Below are 4,822 nucleotides of genomic sequence, written 5' to 3'. Positions count from 1 at the left end.
GAGCCGTGAAAATAAAAAAAATTTTTCCACAAATTATTTTTTTGCCCCCAGTTTTGTATTTTCCCAAGGGTAACAGGAGAAATTGGACCCCAAAAGTTGTCCAATTTTTCCGGAGTATGCTGATACCCCATATGTTGGGGTAAACCCCTGTTTGGGCATACGGGAGAGCTCAGAAGGGAAGGATCACTGTTTTACTTTTTCAACGCAGAATTGGCTGGAATTGAGATCGGACGCCATGTCGTGTTTGGAGAGCCCTGATGTGCCTAAACAGTGGAACTCCCCCAATTGTAACTGAAACCCTAACCCAAACACACGCCTAATCCCAACCATAACCCTAAACACACCCCTAACCCGACCATGCCCCTAACCCCAACACACCACTAACCCTAATCCCAACCCTAACCACACCCCTAACTAAAACACACCCCTAATCCCAACCATAAATGTGATCCTAACCCTAACTTTAGCCCCAACCCTAGCTGTAACCCTAACTTTAGCCTCAACCCTAAGGCCGGCATCACACTCAGCGTAGGGAAATACGGTCTGTTTTTTACGGCCGTAATACGCAGAAATGTTCCCAAAATAGTGATCCTTATGTCATCCGTAGGCAGCGTATTTTGCACATGGCATCCGTACTGCAAGATTTTCTCGCTGGCTTGCAAAACGGACATACAATGGATCCATGGGCTCAAATATTCGTTTTATATATATATATATATATATATATATGTATATATATATCAGTGAGTCATATATATATTTCATGCAGCACTAGATAGAAAAGCCGGTAATTCAATTGCTGGCTTTTGCTATCTCCTTCCCAAACCTGACCGGATATGAGACATGGTTTACATGCAGTAAACCCTATCATATCCCGTTTTTTTTTTTTACATATTCCTCACTACTAATGTTATAAGTGTATGTGTAACAAATTTGGGGTCTCTAGCTGTTAAAATAGCTGTTTGTGAAGGAGATAGGAAAAGCCGGCAATTGAATTACCGGCTTTTCTATAGAACACCGATGCGTATTTCTCGCAAGTCACACTGTTGGTCCGTGTGTAAAGCTGCTTTCACACATCAGGTTTTTTGTTTCAGGCGAATTCCGGCTCTTCCGATAAAAAACGGAATAGAAAACCGGAGAAACCGGATCCGGCATTTCCCCCATTGAATATTATTGGTGCCGGATGGCGCCGGACGGCCCAGCGTTCCTTCCGGTCCGATGCCGGATCCGGCGTCGAGTCGTTTACGGCGTCTGGAAAAAACGTCTACTGTAATGTTTTTTGTCTCCGGCGAAAAAGCCGGAAAGGCCGGATCCGGCCTTTCCGGCTTTTTACAACAAAGCATGTCTATGGACGCCGGAAAGCGCCGGATCCGGAAAAAGTCGGATCCGGCGGCCGTATCCGGCTTTTTACACTGAGCATGCTCAAAAAACTTTTATCAGCCCCCTGGACTATATATAAAGCAGGGCCATGAGGCCTTCAGCCATTTCCAGCCCAAAAGTAGAAGAGCCAACACCCTGCCACACCCTGCCAAGACGGAAGGAGCCAGAAACCTGCCTGAGAGCCTGCCACAGAGCCGAGAGCCAGCCACAGAGCCGAGAGCCTGCAGCCATGTCTTCGGGGAGCCCTCCTCCTCCTCGCCGTCAACGCACAGAGGTTAGTATGAACCTAAGGTGTGTGTGTGTGTGTATCATGTATTTTTTTATCTTTCATCGTAGGAAGCTGATGAGGCTGAGTCCCCAGGAGAAGAGGTGGTCCCCGAAGATGAGGGAACGGGTGGAGAAACCCACGGAGAGGGCTCACAATTGGTATGTATCTGTGATGTATTGCGGAAACACACCCTACACTACACACAAAACATAACACTAGATTATTACAACAAAATACATAGAAACTGATACTTTGAAACCTCACACAACACATACAAAACATATATATCACATGGCACACAACACATAGAATGGCTACCAACAAGCACATAATTTTTTATTTTTCTCTTCTAGAGTTCTGAATCTGGTGCCCAAGCAATAGGTCCTTCCAGTGGCTCCCAGGGTCGTCAGCGACATTCACCTGGTGGCGCCGTCGTGTAGGTTTTTTGTTATTTTTTGGGTGGAGGTTAGCAATGTTTCAAATTTGTTGTTAATTTTTTTCCCCCTTTTCAAACAGGTTTCACAGCGTGCTCCAGATTCGGACGGTGAGGAGGTCGGCCTTGATATTGACCTCCTCATCAATCTTGTCAGAGACAGGGAGCCGTTGTGGAATATGGGTGACCGCCGCCATGCTGATCTCTCAGTCACCCGTCGACTCTGGGAGCAAATCTGCTGTGAACTGATTCCGAGGTGGGAGGACCTAGATGTTTAGGCCCAGATTCAAGAACGTAAGTATCCTCAGTTCAGTTTTGGTGATGCATTCTAAAATGCTGTTTCTAACCAAGTTGTCTTTCTCCTATTTTAACAGGTAAGCGGATTGTGAAAAGGTGGCGGTCGATCAGGGATCGCTTTAAGAAGGAGTTCAATAAAGAGATGCGGGCCCCGAGTGGATCTGGAGGACGCAGGAGCACATACAAATATGCAAGGGCCCTGTCGTTCCTCAGGTCAACGATGGTCACCCGAAGGTAAATATTACCCACCACATGCACTAATGTTTTACATGTCTAACCTCTTTTGCTCTTTCAGCCAGGGCCATGCAATGACAGTATATTAATTGTTTGTTTCTCTCTTTTTCCACAGTACCGTTGGGAGCACTCGGGAGCCTGCAGCACAATTGAACACTTCTGGGGCGATCCCTCAGGAGGCCGCCACCGAGGGGCACTTTGACAGTGAGGAACCCTCTGCACCTTCCCACTCTGCACCTTCCCACTCTGCACCTTCCCACTCTGCACCTTCCCACTCTGCACCTTCCCACTCTGAACCTTCCCACTCTACTGATCCCTTTTCCCATCCACGAGCGCTGGATTATCCTGGCCGGTTCCATTGCATGTAGCTGAGAACATAGCGTTTCCTGTACCCCACCCCTCTGCTTGCAGCCACCTCTAGTACACCTGTAGCATCGGGGCGGTTTCGCCAGAGGGGTCAGGTACATAGTTATGCTCCCGAGTTCTTGCACCTGAACGCATCGTTCCAGAACTGTCTGAAAGTTTTGTCTGAGCAAATGGCTGCAGGATTCAATTTCATAAATAAAAGTATGCTCGAGATGCATACACTTCTGGTAACGATGCGTTCAGAGGCAAAACAGTCACCGAACAACACTTTTTTTCAGTCGGTGCTTGAGCAAATGGAGACGCTATCTACTTCTCAGCAGATGCAAGTAATGGAATCCTGCCAGTTTACTCTAGCGCTAATTGCCTCTAGAGCACATAGTCTTTCCAACCATCCTCCAACTGGTCCCCCTTCCTCTACAGTCCACCACTACAGCCAGTACCATCCTCCTGACCCGTATCGCCAAACTGACCTTGCCCCATCCCGCCCAACTCACCATCATCCACATCGTGCCCCGTCCCAACAGCCACAACACTATCAGCGTTCCCGTGCCCCTTCCCACCAGCCACACCACCAGCCCCGTGCCCCTTCCCACCATCCACACTACCAGCCTCCCGCCCGTGCCACATCCCACCCATATGATGATCCCGACACATACAACTTCACATCTACTTCATCCTCGTCTCCTCTCCCTGCCCACTTCCAACAGACTCTATCACCCTCTTCCCAAACATCTTCTACACACATCACTCATTCTGCCACCCAATCCTCACAAAACATTTCCTACACCCCTCCATCCTACCAAATTTCTAACCCCAATCCCACTTTCTTGTCCACCCGCTCAATAGCTTTCTCCACTCCTTCACCCCTAACCGTTGAACATTCTCCACCACCATCACATTCCTCTCTCCACACTCCCACTGTCGAAGTGTCCCTATCAGACAGTGCCTCCGATAGTATCTCCACCCCGACGTATGAAAACATTTAGTATCCCATTTTTTTGCGTGTTGTTACATTATGTTAATAAAACTTTTTGGTTGAAAGCTCTCTTGTATTTATTCATTAGGCACAAATAACACTTTTGTTAAAAAAGGTTTATTGGTAACAGTAGTACTTTGGGTAAAACCAAAAAAGATGCACATCTTGGTTTAAAAATAAACTCAAACAGGTACCCAACATGGGTAAAAGGTAAACACAAACAGGTGCGCAACATGAGGGTAAAAACCAAACTGGTACACAACATGGGTAAGGTGAAAACAACAGGTACGCAACATGGGTAAAAGGTTAACCCAAACAGGTACGCAACATGAGGGTAAAAACCAAACTGGTACACAACATGGGTAAGGTAAAAACAACAGGTACACAACATGGGTAAAGGTTAAAGTTATTACTAGGTACATACAAAGTGTTTAAACTCTATCATCCTGCCAGTGTATTCTTCCTTGGGGTGAAATAAAATATTCTGCAAAGTGATCCCGTATTCTGGAAACTGTGGCAGAACTTCTGTATGTCTGGTTGCTATAATCCATCAAGGTGGTTTGGCAGAGTGGTCCTCAATGGAAAGCTGTTCCTTGGATATAACATAATTGTGTAGGACAACACACGCTTTCACCACCTCATCCACAGTGTCTGTCTTTAAGTTTATGGATGTCAAGAGAACTCTCCATTTGGCAGTTAGGATCCCAAACGCACACTACACCATTCTCCTTGCACGTGTGAGTCTGTAGTTGAAAATTCTTTTAGTATTGGTTAAACCACGGCTGGAGTAGGGTTTCAAAAGATGCTCTGAAAGCTGAAAAGCTTCATCCCCAACACATACAAATGGCATTGGTGGCTCAGAGGTTTG

The 4,822-nt window shown here is 46.5% G+C and overlaps 1 long non-coding RNA gene across 1 annotated transcript; it reads left to right on the top strand.

The window, feature by feature from the left end:
• Nucleotides 1-805: 805 nt before the first annotated feature.
• On the top strand, nucleotides 806-4,004 carry LOC138644907 (uncharacterized). The gene is made up of 5 exons (XR_011314682.1): nucleotides 806-1,806; nucleotides 2,002-2,084; nucleotides 2,165-2,375; nucleotides 2,456-2,612; nucleotides 2,728-4,004. It is a non-coding gene; the product is annotated as an uncharacterized lncRNA (long non-coding RNA).
• The last annotated feature ends 818 nt before the right edge of the window (nucleotides 4,005-4,822 follow it).

Source organism: Ranitomeya imitator, chromosome 7 (assembly GCF_032444005.1).
Source record: "Ranitomeya imitator isolate aRanImi1 chromosome 7, aRanImi1.pri, whole genome shotgun sequence".
Classification (NCBI taxonomy): Eukaryota; Metazoa; Chordata; class Amphibia; order Anura; family Dendrobatidae; genus Ranitomeya; species Ranitomeya imitator.
The sequence above is the reverse complement of the archived record's forward strand: the minus strand, read 5'-3'. Positions and strand labels throughout refer to the sequence as shown.